Consider the following 19110-nt stretch of genomic DNA (forward strand, 5'->3'; position numbering starts at 1 on the left):
GCGGTTCAAGCACTACCTGGCAGCCACCAAATTCACTGTCTTCACGGACAACAACCCCCTGACCCACTTGGATACTGCTAAATTGGGTGCCATGGAGCAGCGTTGGGTAGCCCGACTGGCGAATTATGACTTTACTGTCAAGTATCGAGCTGGCCGCAAGAACGGCAATGCAGATGCTCTGTCCAGGATGCCTCACCTAGCAGACGAGGGTGAAGATGTAGATGATCTTGAAGAGATTGAGCTGCCAGCGTTCCATCGCCATGGAGCAAAACAGTGTCGGCAGTCGCGTGCCAACCGCCAAGAGGTGACCCTGAACCCACTACCTCACTACAACTGGAAGGAGACCCAGGAAAATGATCCAGCGGTAGGCTTGGTAAAGAAACTGATCAGCCAGCCTGGCGCCAGCCTTGACAAAGGAGCCCCACCTGAGGCACAGTACCTATGGAAGGAGAGGGGTCGATTATTCATCTATCAAGACAAACTTTACAGGAACATCATTGACCCGAGGACGCATGAGAAGGTGTGGCAAGTGATTGTACCACAGAAGGATACGAGGATGGTGCTAGAAGCCTATCACAATGGTGCAGGCCACTTTGGTTGGAAGAAACTGGAGGCCCTACTTAAAGTAAGATTCTACTGGGTGGGCATGAGATCTGCCCTAGAGAAGTGGTGTCGAAACTGCGGGCCCTGCAATCTTAGAAGAAAAGACCAGCACAGCCAGAGAGCACCACTCCAGCCAATCCAAACTAAACGGCCCCTGGAGATCGTGGCCCTGGACCATGTAAAGTTGGCACCCAGCAGACAAGGCTACAACTACGCTCTCACTATGGTTGACCACTACTCCAGATTCCTGGTGGTAGTACCAGTCAAGGACTTGACAGGTCAAACTGCAGCCAAAGCTTTCCAAACGCACTTCTGTCGACCACATGGCTATCCAGATCAAGTGCTCACTGACCAAGGACCAGCCTTTGAAGCTGAAGTGTTTAAGGAGTTTTGTAACCTATACGGCTGCCAGAAGATCCGTACTACGCCTTACCATCCTCAGACCAATGGCATGTGTGAGAAGATGAACCACATCATTCTCGATCTTCTGAAGACGCTCCCATTGGAGGAACGAAGTCAGTGGCCGGAAAAACTGCCCGATCTAGTGGACATGTATAATAACATCCCTGTGAGTTCCACGAACTGCACACCGGCATACCTGATGAGGGCCAGACCCGGGAGATTGCCAGTAGATCTGGAAATGGGAGTTGAGACCCCTGAAGACCATCTACAAGGTGCTGATTGGGATTCCAACCGCCAAGCCCAATACAAGAAAGTACAAGAGTGTGTGGAGCGAAGCCTGACTCAGCAACGTGAGAAACAAGAAAAGGCCTATAATCGAAAAGCACCTGCTGTTCCCTTGATGCCAGGAGATATAGTTCTCAAAGGAAAGAGAAGGCGTCATAAACTTGACAATCATTGGGAAGAAGAACCCTACACCGTATTACCATCAACGCTTAGCAATGAAAAGACATGCCTTATCAGCAAAGATGGAGGAAAAACAACAGCTGTCGTTTCTAGAGATCGCTTAAAGAAATGTCCTGAACAACTAAGAATCCCTGAAGAAATTCCCAACCTTTTGCCAGTTCAAGGACCAAAAGAAAGGATGATCCATACTGCGCTTGGAGATTTTCCAGCAAGTTGGCCTCAATACAATGGAGCAGTTGTTATTCCAGTCATTACATTCACTCAATCTAGAGAAGTAAGAGACCCAGAAGAGCCTGTTCAGAACCTAGAAGTGCCAAATGTAGCTGAAGCAGAAAACCACGCATTGGTATCAATACCCAGTACACCCATTATTCACATTGAGACACATACATCGGGTGGGAGGACACAACCTCAGACAGATGACAGTATAGTACTGCGTAGATCAACCCGCAGCAACTTTGGTCAGCTCCCATTACGCTATAGACAAAGTACAGTTTAGTTGAAAGTGACGGTATGAAGTGTAATGTTTAACCTGTTATAGTTAAGTAACGTTTAAGCGAAATGTGCCCACAAGGACTATTGTGAGACCTCCTTAAAATGTTAGACCACTGGTTATGAACTGGCTTTAACCACAAACTTTGCATTGTAAAAAGTTGCCTTCTTGGTATCAACCACAGAGTCTGCCTGTTGAGGGGCATGGCTCTGCACCAACAAGGGGGCACGCCTGTTTATGGGGCCTGCCCTCCAACACTCGGAAGCGGGTACGCCTGTTTATGGGGCCTACCTTACACCACTCTCCTCAGGAGAGGAAGATTGGAGGAAAGGTCTGGGGAATGTGATGGCCCAGACCTGGTTACCAAAAGGACCGGTGACCTACCTCCTGGAGGTTTTTGGGTGGGTTTCGGACATGTGGGTGGTTGGTGGTGGAATGGTACCTGGCATGTTTAAATGTAAATAATTGCCCCTGTGTGGGAAAAAAAAAATAAATTTGTATTTACCTTTTTTTCTTTCTCTTGTCTTTGCAGCCCGAGGACGTGCTGATGATAACTAAGGGGGAATGTGGCGCCCCTGACCTGGTCAGGCACCACAGAGTATTGCACCCATGCGGGGACAATGCTTCCAGGTAATCTCCAAAGGCCAGGATGAGGTGCACACACAAACATATAGTGACCAGGCCTCCCACACCACCAGAGGGGACCCTTGGGTAGCCAGAAGGAGTTAACTTTCAATTCCCAGCTGGGGGTGTGTTCAGGGGCTGGTTGCTAGGAAGCAGGGCAGAGAGAGAGAGAAGTCGAGAGAAAGAAGTTGAAGTGTATGGAGGGGGAGCAGAGAAGCTCTCGTGCAGACAGGTCCTGAGGAGTGCTGTAGCTGAAAGCGGAGGAGAACGGAGTACTGAGGGTCGGCCTGAAGAGCATCCAGAGAAAGAGGGGTGGCTGAGTACGGAGATCCCGGTATCCGAGCACCCAAGGGGAACTAGATCCCCAGTACAGGCAGCAAACCAGTCAGAGCTGCTCAATCTACAGGTGGGGATACTCCATGCCCTCACCACTACTACGCAGCGCTCGGGCCAAGCAGCAATCAGCAGGCCCATAAGGGGACAGGGCCAGAAGCCATCCCACCAAGGCCACGCTGCCGGCAGACGAGCCAGAGAGAGGGGAGCAGGGTGGTAACAGCTTCCCTGGAGGGGTCCTACCACGCTTCAAGCAAAGGACCCTCCCAAAACAGGAGGGGTGCAAGGAAGGCGAGTGGACAGCTACCCTCAGAACGGCCTCCTGGAATTCCTGGTTCCACCTGGTTATCACAGTGTCGCCCGGGCATCTCACCGTGACCTCCCAACAGTGAGTAAACACATTGAAAGACTTTTAGACTGTGTTTGAGTTATTCTGCGACTTGTGGTACTACAAACCCACACCGGGCCCTGGGGCTTGCCTCACTCTCAGGAGGCTACTACATCCGACTGCACCCACCATCAGCCCCAGGCGTCCCCTAACCTGCAGTGGCGGTCCCCACTGACCGCAACACTGAGAGTGGCGTCACGACTACAAAGAAGATCTCCTACCTGTGACCAGAACCAGCTACGTGGAGTCCCTGAAGGTATGCACCGATACAACACCTGTGGGGCTTCACAAATGCCCGCACTATATCCGCAGGACATTCCACAGCATGTAAACAGACAAAAGTTGTGGTGCGGTTTCCTGGGAGCTCCTGCGGAATGTCCAGCGGATATATCCGCAGGACACTGTCCCCGTGGGCACATAGGTATTTGTGAGCATCTTACTATGTCATCTGCCATTCAGCTCTGCAGCAGACACAGACAGCCATGTAGCAGAGATGAATGGCAGATGACAGCAGACACAGAAAGAGACGCACGATCAGAATGAACTCGGGTTAACTTCACCCGACTTCATTGTCATGCTGCGGCTCTGTCTGTGTCGCGTCCTGATTAGCGGTCACCCATGAAGGACTCACCGGTGACCGCTAATCTCCTGAGTAACTGAATTGAGCAGCCCTCTCTCATATGCTTACCGATCCCCGATCACCGGCGCGGCGCTGCACGGCATTCACACTGCTCCGGCGGCTTTTACTATTTTGAAAAAGCCGGCCGCTCATTAAACAATCTCGTATTCCCTGCTTTCCCCGCCCACCGGCGCTCATGATTGGTTGCAGTGAGACACGCCCCCACGCTGAGTGACAGGTGTCTCACTGCACCCAATCACAGCAGCCGGTGGGCGTGTCTATATTGTGCAGTGAAATAAATGATTAAATAATTTAAAAAAACGGTGTGCGGTCCCCCCCCCATTTTAAAACCAGCCAGATAAAGCCATACGGCTGAAGGCTGGTATTCTCAGGATGGGGAGCTCCACGTTATCGGGAGCCCCCCAGCCTAACAATATCAGCCAGCAGCCGCCCAGAATTGCCGCATACATTAGATGCGACAGTTCTGGGACTCTACCCGGCTCTTCCCGATTTGCCCTGGTGCTTTGGCAATCGGGGTAATAAGGATTTATTGGCAGCCCATAGCTGCCAATAACTCCTAGATTAATCATGTCAGGCGTCTCCCCGAGATACCTTCCATGATTAATCTGTAAGTGACAGTAAATAAACACACACACCCGAAAAAATCCTTTATTAAAAATAAAAAACACTAACAAACTCCCTCATTACTAATTTATTAACCCCAACAAAGCTCTCCATGTCCGGCGTAATCCACGGACCTCCACGTCGCATCCAGCTCTGCTGCATGAAGGTGACAAGAGCAGCAGTATACACCGCCGCTCCTGTCAGCTCCATGCAGCTAATGAAGGGAATAGCGCGATCAGCTGAGCTGTCACTGAGGTTACCCGCGGCCACCGCTGTATCCAGTGACAGCGGGTAACCTCAGTGACAGCTCAGCTGATCGCGCTATTCCCTTCATTAGCTGCGTGGAACTGACAGGAGCGGCGGTGTCTTCTGCAGCTCCGGTCACCTCCATGCAGCAGAGCTGGAAGCGACGCTGGACCATCCTGGATTACACCGGACATGGAGGGCTTTTTCTGGCTTATTAAAGTGGTGAACTAGGGTATTTGTTTGTGTTTTTTATTTCTAATAAAGGATTTTTTCGGGTGTATGTGTTTATTTACTGTCACTTACAGATTAATCATGGAAGGTATCTCGGGGAGACTCCTGACATGATTAATCTAGGAGATATTGGCAGCTATGGGCTGCGAATAAATCCTTATTACCCTGATTGCCAACGCACCAGGGCAAATCGGAAAGAGCCGGGTACAGTCCCAGAACTGTTGCATCTAATGTATGCGGCAATTCTGGGCGGCTGCTGACTGATATTGTTAGGCTGGGGGGCTCCCCATAACATGGAGCTCCCCATCCTGAGAATACCAGCCTTCAGCCGTATGGCTTTATCTGGCTGGTTTTAAAATTGGGGGGGACCGCACGCCGTTTTTTTAATTATTTATTTCACTGCACAGTATAGACACGCCCACCAGTTGCTGTGATTGGGTGCAGTGAGACACCTGTCACTCAGCGTGGGGGGCGTGTCTCACTGCAACCAATCATAGGTGCCGGTGGGCGGGGAAAGCAGGGAATACGAGATTGTTTAATGAGCGGCCGGCTTTTTCAAAATAGTAAAAGCCGCCGGAGCAGTGTGAATGCCGTGCAGCGCCGCGCCGGTGATCGGGATCGGTGAGTATGAGAGGGGGGGAGAGGGATAGACTGACATGGACAGAGAGAGAGGGACAGAGATAGTGACCGACTGACAGAGATTAGTGAATGACAGACATTGTGAGGCGCTTTAGAACGCAGCTTTTCAGCTGCGCTCTGAAGCGGACCTTTTTTAAGCTGTGGTGCAGAGCGCACACCTGCGCACATAGCCTCAGACATCAAAATCATCGTATGAGGGATGTCACACGTTTCAATTGACTAGGTTCGTACAACAAAACGTCCAATATATGAGGAATAAACGACGTGTATGCGATCACCGTATTTGCGTTCAATCTTGATCGCACGTAGGTGTCACACGCAAATACGTCACGAACGATGCTGGATATGCGTCACTTACAACTTGACCCCGACGACGGATTGAAAGATCTATTGAAGCGTGTAAAGCAGGCATTAGAGATAATCTTATAGGAGCAGAGCAGAAAACAGCAGTATATTAGGAAAGTGTTAGTTAGGAAGAGTTAGGATAAAAAAAGGGGTTCACATTAGTAGTGGAAAACTTTTTTAAATTTCTTAAGAAAAAACTATAAATTCTCAAAATTTTCCTTAAAGTGTACAGAATGCCCTACAGGCACTGATTCATACTTGCTGCCATTGTGCAGTAGCAGCTTTCAGACTTTTTTTTTTAAGAATCAATAAGAGTCCCCATTCGCTCACATTGTACTCATGGTTAAATTTACCATCAGTCCAGGTACATCACTGCAATACACTAGAGCATCGTCTTGAGAAAAGTATGGAAGGAATTCCTTCTCTCTGTTTCTGTACCATGAAAAACAGGCACCAGGAGCTATCAGGTTTTTTTTCCCTTTAGTATAAAGCCTAAAAGTTTGAATGTTTAGGAAGGTCCCAGTTCCTGACTAAATTGTTTATTTTGTGGTGTGAAATAGTTGTGACTCGTTCAGACTTCCATGAAACTCCTTGTGAAAATCTGGCTCTTCATGCTCTGAATCTTCTGTATCAGATGTATCTTATTAATAATAAAAATAATAATAATAATAATAATAATAATAATAATAATAATATAATGTATCTTCAAGTTTCAAGGCCTTCAGTTGTATTGTTTCCCTGGTTTTCCCATTGTGTTGTGTCACTCGCCGAGAGTCCCTTCACTCCCGGCGTCACACTCTCTTTCTTCCCTGTAGACCACTGTCATAGTTCTTCTACATACACAGAATACACTACATGTGGAGCCCACGACTTGTCCTGATCACCTAGTTTTACACAAAAGTACCCATAATACACTTTTCTGATGAAGTCCAGAATGTTTTTTTGCTGTTTCTTCACTACCAAAGAACAGCAAATGTAGCTAAAAAAAATCTATCTATAACAACCAATGACAGCACAGCTTTAATTTTGTATAAAAGATATGCAATAACTAGATGCTATGGACACGACCACACTCTTTTGAAGCTGAGTTAAGAAAATCTTCTCTGCCCACAGCAACCAATTGCAGCACAGCGTCCATTTATTTCTAATCAATCTAATGACACTAAATCATCCACCAAAGGTCACGTAAAGATGTCAAAGTGTAGTGCACGAAAAAGCCTATGGACTTAGGGGTACTTTGCACACTACGACATCGCAGGTGCGATGTCGGTGGGGTCATGTCGAAAGTGACGCACTTCCGGCGTTGCTCTCGACATTGTAGTGTGTAAAGCCTAGATGATACGATTAACGAGCACAAAAGCGTCGTAATCGTATCATTGGTGTAGCGTCGGCGAAAACCATAATTACCTTGCTGCGACGGTCCGATGTTGTTCCTCGTTCCTGCGGCAGCACACATCGCTGTGTGTGAAGTCGCAGGAGCGAGGAACATCTCCTACCTGCTTCACCGCGGCTCCTGTCGGCTATGCGGAAGGAAGGAGGTGGGCGGGATGTTTATGTCCCGCTCATCTCCGCCCCTCTGCTTCTATTGTCCGGCTGCAGTGTGACGTCGCTATGACGCAGCACGGCCTGCCCCCTTAATAAGGATGCGAGTCGCCGGCCAGAGTGACGTCGCAGGGCAAGGTGAGTGCATGTGAAGCTGGCGTAGCGATAATTTTCGCTACGCCAGCTATCACCACATATCGCAGCTGTGACAGGGGAGGGGACTATCGCACTCGGCATCGCAGCTTCGGCTTGCGATGTCGTAGTGTGCAAAGTACCCCTTAGTGTTTGTGAAAAAACTGTACATGATGGAATTTTTTAAATAGTTTTATTGAGTTCAGACATCAAAACACAGACCTGTGCAATGGTTAGGCTGATAGCTATCTATTCCAACTCCCCATACATATTGGCTAGTGGCTGTTCATCTGTACTCTATGGGGAGAGTGGAACATTGATAACATTAAAGGGAACCTGTCACCGGATGTTTATAATACTAACCTAACGGTCAGTGCAGAGCAGACTGGTCGGATGGGCGTCTTCCGTTATTAACCCCTTCCTGACATGACTTTTTTCTGTTTTCCCTCTCCTTTTTCCTAGAGTCATTACTTTTATATTTTTACATCCTCGTAGCCGTAGGAGAGCGTGTTTTTTGGTACAGCCATGCTGCTAGTCCAAACTGTCAATCATCAGGAGTGCATTGCTGTTGGCATTCTGGAACCTGGCAGGCTGGAGAATGCTGTGCTCCTGAAGAATGAACATAGGATAAACCCTTTAAAGAAACAATTTAAAAGTTTTATTCGATTTATCGCAAATCAACTTATTGTAAGTATGGGATATTTCGCAGTGACTTGACGTGACCATGCACAGCACATGTTCAGTATAGTTAAGGGATAACCGGCCAATAGGAATTGGCTTTGTTACGGTGTTGGCTGGAGGGTAAGAAAACGAAATTTTAGCAATGCACGATGACTATCCACCTCTCCAGCTCTGCATGATGTCACCAGTCAGCTGGAGCTGGCTGCTGCTAAAATCTTCGCGGATACACAAGTAATCTACTGGCACCGAAGACACTGATGAAAAAAGCAGCAGGTGTTTGATTCTCTTTGACAATAATAGAGTTAGGATTACTCACTGTGGAATTTGGCATTAAAAACTTCAGAAATTGCCGTGGACAACTGTTGAAGAAATCATCATAAGTGTGATCTGTCTGTAGAGGGGAAGGACACGTAACAGGATTATCTCATTGTTAGAAAACCAACATTATATCAGAACCAGTCGTAACCCATTGCCATGTTTTACGGTTGTACTCACATGTACCAGGAAACAATGAAGTTGATGTCACGGTCGTCTCTCTGCTTAGAAACTGGTGACAGGTTCTGGGTCAGAATTTCACTTAGCCTGGTGAGAATCTGCAGTTTTAAATGTAGTTTCCTTTCTTTCAGCAGTCATAGGGTTAATGTCTGTATTCACTTCCAGCAAGCATTCTCAACACCTTCTCAAGTGTTTCAGGTTTGGACCACTTCTAGTCCTTATGTCCCTATATATACCCTCTGCTCCTTCTAGAGGGTGCCGGTTACTCTCCGATCTGATTCAGTTGGAAGCTTGTCCTGGAGGTGAAAGCAGGTGGAGGAGTCCTCTCTGATACTTGTTGTGCTGGCCGCAGCAGTGCATTGTGTGCTTACTGTATGGTATGGAAGTTTCCTAGTAGTCTACTTCCCACTTTTATGTTGTTATCCCCTGTGCACGTTTAGTTGCTCCTTTGTGTATGATTGCTGTGTGTACCAGTTGTTGTTTTCCCCTGTCAGTGTGTAGCTGTGGGGTTTGTGTTTACAGTTCTGGCTCATCCCTTGGGTGGAGATGGATGAGGGAGTTACATTAGGGCTGGGATAGGAGTTGGGGTCACATTTGCGACTCAGACCTTGCTACCATCTAGCGTACCTCTAAGCTGAGGGACAGTGCAGCGTGCCGCAGTCTGAGGGTCAGCCTAGGTGCCCTGGTCTGGTCATCCGGTCCCTGTGACAGTTGAGTTATCAAGATATTTATCAATATATCCAGGCCAAACATCATATGTTGGAAGACCATACATCACTTTTACGGAATAGACATGATGTGCTTGACTAGGGCTTCAGAGTCACGCCTCATATATCTGATGTATGTATGAAAGCATATTGTCTGGGAGATTTCAAAAAAAAGGTGTAGACCTCCAGGACTCCTGAAAAAATTGGCAAATTTTGCAATGTTCCTGACTGCTATTTCAAACTATGATTAATGTGAATGCTACAGCGTTCTGATCCCTGCACTCCCTAATGTCCCAAGATGGGTGATTCCCCATATACCGTCATGTGCCTTTGCCCTTGCTGACCCTGAACTCACACTGACTAGTGAAGGTCAGCGATATGCCAGTCTCAACACTGCAATAAGACAACACAAGGAAAGTAAGACAAAAACATGGGTAAAGACACAACATACAGTGCCTACAAGTAGTATTCAACCCCCTGCAGATTTAGCAGGTTTACACATTCGGAATTAACTTGGCATTGTGACATTTGGACTGTAGATCAGCCTGGAAGTGTGAAATGTACTGCAGCAAAAAAGAATGTTATTTCTTTTTTAATTTTTTTTTTAAATTGTGAAAAGTTTATTCAGAGGGTCATTTATTATTCAACCCCTCAAACCACCAGAATTCTGTTTGGTTCCCCTAAAGTATTAAGAAGTAAGGCACAAAGAACAATGAGCTTCACATGTTTGGATTAATTATCTCTTTTTCCAGCCTTTTCTGACTAATTAAGACCCTCCCCAAACTTGTGAACAGCACTCATACTTGGTCAACATGGGAAAGACAAAGGAGCATTCCAAGGCCATCAGAGACAAGATCGTGGCGGGTCACAAGGCTGGCAAGGGGTACAAAACCCTTTCCAAGGAGTTGGGCCTACCTGTCTCCACTGTTGGGAGCATCATCCGGAAGTGGAAGGCTTATGGAACTACTGTTAGCCTTCCACGGCCTGGACAGCCTTTGAAAGTTTCCACCCGTGCCGAGGCCAGGCTTGTCCGAAGAGTCAAGGCTAACCCAAGGACAACAAGGAAGGAGCTCCGGGAAGATCTCATGGCAGTGGGGATATTGGTTTCAGTCAATACCATAAGTAACGTACTCCACCGCAATGGTCTCCGTTCCAGACGAGCCTGTAAGGTACCTTTACTTTCAAAGCATCATGTCAAGGCTCGTCTACAGTTTGCTCATGATCACTTGGAGGACTCTGAGACAGACTGGTTCAAGGTTCTCTGGTCTGATGAGACCAAGATCGAGATCTTTGGTGCCAACCACACACGTGACGTTTGGAGACTGGATGGCACTGCATACGACCCCAAGAATACCATCCCTACAGTCAAGCATGGTGGTGGCAGCATCATGCTGTGAGGCTGTTTCTCAGCCAAGGGACCTGGCCATCTGGACCGCATCCATGGGAAGATGGATAGCACGCCTACCTGGAGATTTTGGCCAAGAACCTCCGCTCCTCCATCAAGGATCTTAAGATGGGTCGTCATTTCATCTTCCAACAAGACAACGACCCAAAGCACACAGCCAAGAAAACCAAGGCCTGGTTCAAGAGGGAAAAAATCAAGGTGTTGCAGTGGCCTAGTCAGTCTCCTGACCTTAACCCAATTGAAAACATGTGGAAGGAGCTCAAGATTAAAGTCCACATGAGACACCCAAAGAACCTAGATAACTTGGAGAAGATCTACATGGAGGAGTGGGCCAAGATAACTCCAGAGACCTGTGCCGGCCTGATCAGGTCTTATAAAAGACGATTATTAGCTGTAATTGCAAACAAGGGTTATTCCACAAAATATTAAACCTAGGGGTTGAATAATAATTGACCCACACTTTTATGTTGAAAATTTATTAAAATTTAACTAAGCATTGAGCAACATAACTTGTTGGTTTGTAAGATTTATGCATCTGTTAATAAATCCTGCTCTTGTTTGAAGTTTGCAGGCTCTAACTTATTTGCATCATATCAAACCTGCTAAATCTGCAGGGGGTTGAATACTACTTGTAGGCACTGTATACTGTAACACTCCACGGCTTTTCCAGCAGGAACTTTTCAGCTGCAAAAGAAGCAACACTTCAGCTTTTCCAGAGACAGGCTCCTTCAAAGTGGACAGTATATATATGAACTATAACCGGCATTGGGAGGAGTGAGGAGTAGATACTCCGCCATGGCTATAGTTTCCTCATAAACTGTGGTAGGAGACCTCCAGAATATTCTTCTGTTGCCCCACAATGATGGTCCCAAACTATGAAGAAGAAGAAAGGATTTGCCTTAATTTCTCCCACTACTTTCATAGTGACGTCATCACCGCTGAAGCAAGTCACTGACATTGGCGATAAAACAAAACAGGCCCAATTCAGAATTGACAGGCTGCAATGTTTTAGCAGCATTAGCGGACCTACACAATATTAGGTTTTAATAGTTTGGTCGACCAATGTTAATCAGCCATGTTTTGTTTATTCATAAAGTTATTTTTATAGGTTTTTTTGCGTTGGAGCATCTAGTGAAATTGAATATCCAAGAGACCATAATCAAAATCCCCAGGTTTAAAGGAGCTCTGCAATGGTGCTCTCGGAGTCATGCTTCAATCAGTTCATGAGTTTTATAAAACAAGACCAAATACACTCAGCAATGAGAAAGGACACAAAAGGCATAATATTAAAGGGACCCTAAGAGCTGATATATGGTTCCCAATCCACAGGCAACATGTATCAGACAGTAGCTGTAAGATCTCGGCCATATCTGTTTAACGCTGAGATGCTGGAGCATTTCAGAGAAAAAAACATTCTTTAAAAACCACCATGGACCGAGCCATAAAGGAGACCAGTCAAACAGGTGGGTGCCCATCTGCTTCTTCCCACCCACTCCCCTTGAGTGACAGGTCTCTCCCTGTGTGCATGTATAAGGAAAGATCTGTGAGCATCACTCTGGGTACAGGGAAGTACCAAGCAAGCGGCAAAAGGTAAGGGAAGGGGACTCTGTGTCTAGGGGGGAAGGGAGAGATGGAGACCCCTGATCAAACCTACTAGTGGTCCTTGGGGTCCCTCCCCACCCTAAATAGGTTCCGAACCTATGTGCCTAGTCGGACACCTGACCCTAAGTATTGCTAGTGCTGGACCCTAAATAGGTAAATGGTGGAATGAGCTCTTCGTCAGCCCCACTAAATGTTAAAGGAAAACACATGGAGGACAAATAGGGCATGACACAGGCAGAAGTTCAGCAAAGCTTCAGCAATGATAATACAGATGAGAGCAAGCCACATGCTTGCAACTAGAGCTTGTATGAACTGAATAATATCACTAGCACCAGTGCAGGGAAGATGGGAGTATTTAAGCACAAGGGAATACTGATAATCATCAGTTGGACGGAAGGAGTGCACCTCTGGGTCTTAAGAGGGAAGAGGTGAAAATCTAGCAGGGAAGCTACCTAGTACGCTGTGACCTTCTACTGCCAGAAACCACATGGCTGTCTGTCACCCGTGACACATCCGTGACAGTGAGTCTTTGGCCATGTGCGGTTTTTAAAGTATGTTTTTTTCAGAGCCCAAGACACCCAGCAGAAGTAATATACAATTCAGGGGGTGCAGTTATGGATTTATAGCTATCGGTGGCAATAGAAGTAAAGGTGAACATGCACTTAGAAAACTTTTGAGAGTTGCTGAAAAGGTGAAGTAAGTTGTATTAATCATATCAAAAGCTAAAAGCCTCTAGACCAGGTCAGCCTAACATTTGTGTTCCTCAGTTGAACCTCAGTCTAACTTTTCACTCTTACGTTAAAGTTAATTTAGAAGAATATTTTGGCTTTGAAACAGAAAAAGCCGACTTTTCTATCTCTTCACCTGTCAGACAACAGCAATATACAACAACTTAATTTTCCAGTTATTGATGGTGATTGCTAAACTGAAGTGAAAAATTCAAGATTTCTCCGAGCATTATGATGGATGTCGAAAAACAAAAATAATTTCCGAAAACCGCTTTAAACGTTAAAATAAATCTAATGGAAAATGCCATGTTTTATTCAGAAGGGCCCAAAAGTGCACAGCAATAAAAGATAAAGCATTGCTGATAGCATTACCGTCAACAAGGATAAAAGGGAAATACCACATCAGTGCCATTTAGATGGAGATCATTAAAGGCCGTCAGCTGTGGAGAGATGTGCCCAGCAGGACATGCGTGAGATCTTTACATGAGAAGATAGCCAGAGGACACTAACGTCCTCGCCATGGCAGGGACAACGGTGACAACACAATGAAAATGATTTTGCTCTCAATGGTCTTCAAATATCTATTTTAGTAAATACATGTAAACCCTATGATATAGGAATGCTTGAGCTTCTTGTTTTATTACAGTGCTGTGCGCTGCTCCTCTGTTATTCCTCCTGGAAATGTATAACTAAATAATGACCTGTGTGGTACAATTCCTCTTCTTGACTGGACAATGTCAGAGAGTAGGAATATTTTCAATGTTGCTGACAGTGCTGACAATGTGTCACAGATGTATCACAGCCGGTTGACAAACGTCTGGCAGCACGTGTTGTTATCTGACAGTTCCCTGTTTCTGCAGCAGCGGACTCTAGGACCCTGGGAAACTGTCAGTTTTGTCTATCAGTTGCCACCCTCTGACTTCCTTTATAAACCTCACCCTGGGGGTATATGTAAAGTGCTGTGGAATTAACAGCGCTATATAAATGAATAAATATTATTATATTACATATTATTATTTGGGTGCGGGTTATAGTTTGTTGTTGACAGAGCTGTGGAGAAGTCATCCTCTGTTGCTCCAGACTCGTGTAGTTGCTGTAGCTCAGATAAGTGGTCTTTTGTTATCTACCAGGGCTTTGGTGATTGCAGTTGTGTTTCCCCTATTTTGTTCCCTTGTGTCTTCCATTAATGAGAGTGGTGTTGATGAAGAGCTCATACTCCCCATCCTTACTTAGGGCCCATTAGCCAGGGTAAAATAGGGCCCGAAGGTATTCCATCTTGGCAACAGGTGGAGAATCTGTATAGGGTCTGTGAAGGGTCTGAGGGTGAGCTGCCGGTTGTAGTCAGAGGTCACCATTTTCCACTTTCTCTATCAATATGGCATTGCTTTCCTCTTCTCTTTGTGTTGTCCTATATGACCGGTATAGCCTCTCACCCCTGCCATGACACAATGTGAAAATATGTATGAACACAACATACTGATTAAGGAAGAACCGCTCATTCCAGAGTTCTAAGCAAATATTCTTATTTCAGTGGGAATGAAACTGTTTCCTAAAACAGATATGTCTGGAGGGATGACAGATCCTCTTCAAATGTACAAATTGGGTAGATCTTAGTTTAGCAAATTAACTGGATGTGTTGCCTGCAATGACAATCTTTGGTATCTCAATCATTTTTCTTAGTAAATTATTTTAAGTCCCAAACAATAATTTGTAAAATTCTGATTATCTGTTATTTTTTTCCAGTAAATCACATCTGCAGTGATTGACATCAAATATAAGATATCTTATCTAAATAGGCAATTACCAATCATACTTGGGGAGGTAAATTGATAGTCCTGTTATCACAGCAGCATCAGCAAAAGCCAACTCCTCACCTAGAAAGCTGCCTCTACAGACATAGGGATACTTTGCATTTCCTTATTTAGGTAAGATATTCACATCTTTCTCTTAATATGAATAAAGTAAAGGGCTGAAATTATTTAACTCTCCCTCTTTTTTTATCCTATATTTAAAAAAAAATGAGTGTGAGGCTACAAAGTGCCAAAAAAAATTATAATTAGGTTTGGGATTAAGAGTCCTGTGATTAGAGCAGCAACTACTTTAAAAGGTTGTGCTTATGAAGCAAATCTATTGCCTATGCCCAGGATAGGAGTTAAGGGTCTGATAGGTAGGACCCCTATTGATTACGTGACTCAGCTATCTTCATCAGTCCCATAGATATTGAAGCTGTCGACATAGAACTTCATTCTCAGGATCGACTGGGGGTGCCAGAAGCCTAGCGTCTAGATGTGGCGCCCCTGACCTGGTCAGGCACCCCTGAGTACTGCACCCATGGTGGGTCAGTACAACACAGGTAATCCAGAAGGCTGACCAGGGTGTGGAGACACAGGCACATAGTAACCAGGTCTCCCACACTTACCTTTGAAGGGACCCCTGGGGAATCCAGGAGGGGGCGTGGTTTCCATCTCCACTCAAGGGGTGTGGTAGAGAGGCTGGGTGCTAAGTTGCGGAGGCAGGCACAGAGGGGAGGGAGAAGTGAGCCGAGTCAGTTAGTGAAGCTCAGGAGGAGAGAGCAGTCGCAGAGAGTGAGAACCTGCAAGCTGTCACTAGTCGGACACCGCAGGTCTAGTGGTTGCTGGCGGGGGAGAACGGCCACCTTGCAGTGCCGCCTGAAAACCACCCAGGGCCGGAGTGATAAAAGGTGGCTGAGTAAGGGGACTGCCTGGTGGACCAGGCCCGCACGGGGTTACAAGTTCCCAGAGCAGGGGCCCATTCGGTTAGCCTGCCAAACCTGCTGGTGAGGGCACTTCATGCCCTTCACCAAACCTACACAGAGTCTGGAGCCACGCAGCAACAAGAGGGCTCAAAAGTGACAAGAGGCAAGCAGCCATAGTTACTTGGTCCAGGCTGCAAGCAAATGGGCCGAAAAGGGAAGAACAGGCGGAAGCAACTTCCCTGGGTGACCCCGTAGGACTTCAAGTCTGGGTCACCACAAAAACAAGAGGGCTAGGAAGGCGAGTCAGCAGCCACCCCTAAGTTAGCCTGAAGGAGCCTGGTTCCCCTCTTGGAGCATCACAGCATCGCCCGGGTTAACTGACCCCTGCCATCTGAAAGTGAGTAAAAACCCTGAAAGACTTTGCTGTTTGTGTGTGAGTTCTTCTGCGACCTGGGGTACTACTCACCTTCACCGGGCCCTGGGGCCAGCCTCACTCTTGGGAGGCCACAACAACTGGCTGCAACTAACATCAGCCCCAGACGTCCCCTAAACTGCAGTGGCGGTCAGCCCCCTGACCGCAAACACCGAGAGTGGCGTCTCTAATCTCCCATTGAAGTTAACCTACCTGTAACCAGAAGATTTCCAAACCCGTAGAGACCCTGCAACGACCTGCACCTGAAGATAATGTGGGGCTACACATAGACATTTAACAACCAACCTATTCTGTGGATATGTTATAAGTTGTAATTCTGCGCCAAGTTCTTTAAGGAGGCAGTGTTTCCATCATTACAGTTTGAGAGTGATAAGTTACGGATAAGGGTTAGGGATAAGGGAGCTTCAAGTGTTTTGTGAGCTATCAGACTTGTAGAGGTAGTGACCAGTGACCGGACTGCAAGTTCACTATGTTTGTGAAATAGAAGAAAATGATATGGCCATGATGGGGACATATATATCAGGATGGGGCCAAATATTCCAAGATACAGCCATGATGAGGTCATACACCAGGATGGGGGACATATTTACCAGGAAGTGGACCAGGAAGGGAGACATTAGTACCGGATAGGGGTCAGTCCTACACAATGAAGGGGGAGGGGGGATGCAACTCGTATGTCTTTATAGGATTTAGTACTCTATAACGCCCCATACATCTAATCAACATGTGGGGGGCCCAATCTTTGCACTGGGCCCATCGGACTCTAGTTACACCACTGGATATCAGCTTCTTATTGCTCAATTAGGAAGAAACTTCAGCAGAACTGCAGCCCTTTGAAAAATAAGGGCTCACATAGGTTATGAATATGAGGATCTAAGGAAGGGATCTCAAACTCGTCTGGGTGTATGGGCCGCACATATAAAAAAAAATAATTTGGGGGGGGCCGCAGGACTAAGGGGTACTTTACATGTTGCGACATCGCTAGCATCGGCTAGCGATGCCGAGTGCGATAGTACCCGCCCCCGTCGCTCATGAGATATGTGGTGATTGCTGCTGTAGCGAACATTATCGCTACGGCAGCTTCACACGCACATACCTGCTCGGCGATGTCGCTGTGACTGCCGAACTATCCCTCCTTCAAGGGGGCGGTGCGTTCGGCGTCACAGCGACGTCACCGCTACGCCACTAATTGGCCAGCCAATAGAAGCGGAGGGGCGGAGATGACCGGGACATAACATCTCGCCCACCTTCTCCCTTCCGCATTGCCGTCGGGTCGCAGGTAAGGAGATGTTTGTCGCTCCTGCGGGTTTACACACAGCGATGTGTGGTGCTGCAGGAGCAACAAACAATTTCGTACCTGCGGTCGACCCGACATTCTGAAAATGACCGACGCTACACAGATCACCGATTTTCGACGCTTTTGCGATCGTTTATCGGCGCATCTAGGATTTACACGTTGCGATGTCGTTACCGGCGCCGGATATGCGTCACTAACGACGTGACCCCGACGATATTTTGGAAGCGATGTCGCAACGTGTAAAGCCCCCCTAAGTGACATGTTTAGTTGCACCATATTTTTTTTCTGTACATCTTTGGACCTTTGTTTTTGAACATTTTTCACTCATTTATTATAACAAACGTGTATATTTTTTGTTTATATAGGAAATAAGCATTTTTAATGGTAAAAAAATGCATGCTTTATTTTGATTTTTTTTTTAATAAATATCATTTTACAGTTGGCACCATATAATAATTTTGGCCAACATCATTTCATAATTTTTCTATCCTGGTCCTTATCTTTTAGTAATGTCCCCTATCCTGTTCTTGTTGTAGTAATGTGCCCATTCTGGTCCCCATCCTGTAGTAATATGTACATCCATATCCCCATCCTGTGGTGATATGTACATCCATATCCCCATCCTGTAGTAATGTGCCCTTCCATGTCCCCATCCTGTAGTTATGTACCCATTCTTGCAGTAATGTGCCCATGCTGGTCCTCTTCTTGTAGTAATGTCCCTATTGTGCCACTCTTCACACACACACACACACACACTCAAAAATGATTCTTCTCACCTGTGCTCCTTTCCTTTGGAGTGTATTGCAGTCGGTGCAGGGGCCACTGCAGTCAATGCTTTATTTCAAATACATATATTACCAGTGTCAAGCAGAGAAGCTCTCTGCAGCTATACCAATGGTAGCCGCCGACCAATCAGAGGCCAGCAGCTGACGTCGATGTATGACATCATCTACTGGCCTCTGATTGGCCGTAGCTGCAATATATTCATCTGACACAAAGCATTGACGGCGGCCTCTGCACCAGCCACAATAGCCAAGGGGAATACGTGCGTGCGAGCCACAAGAAACAGCCTCAGGGGCTGCATGCAACCTGCATGTTTGAGCCCCCTAATCTAAGGCCTTCTATATATCTTAGATAAAAGGCAACCGAACCTGCCTGACTGTTCTGCCATCTGATGTATATTAGGGCTTTCTGACTCTGCCCTAACAGATGCTTTTGTTCTGCAGGGACAAAAGCTGCTTTCAGATGAGTCTGTCAGCGGATTACTCCCCTGTACTCATAGAGAACACATGAGCACTCAAGAAAGTTTAATATAGTGAAAGTTGGAGAATAAAGGCAAACAAAAAATATCACATAAACT

This window comes from Anomaloglossus baeobatrachus, chromosome 6, assembly GCF_048569485.1.
Source record: "Anomaloglossus baeobatrachus isolate aAnoBae1 chromosome 6, aAnoBae1.hap1, whole genome shotgun sequence".
Taxonomy (NCBI): Eukaryota; Metazoa; Chordata; class Amphibia; order Anura; family Aromobatidae; genus Anomaloglossus; species Anomaloglossus baeobatrachus.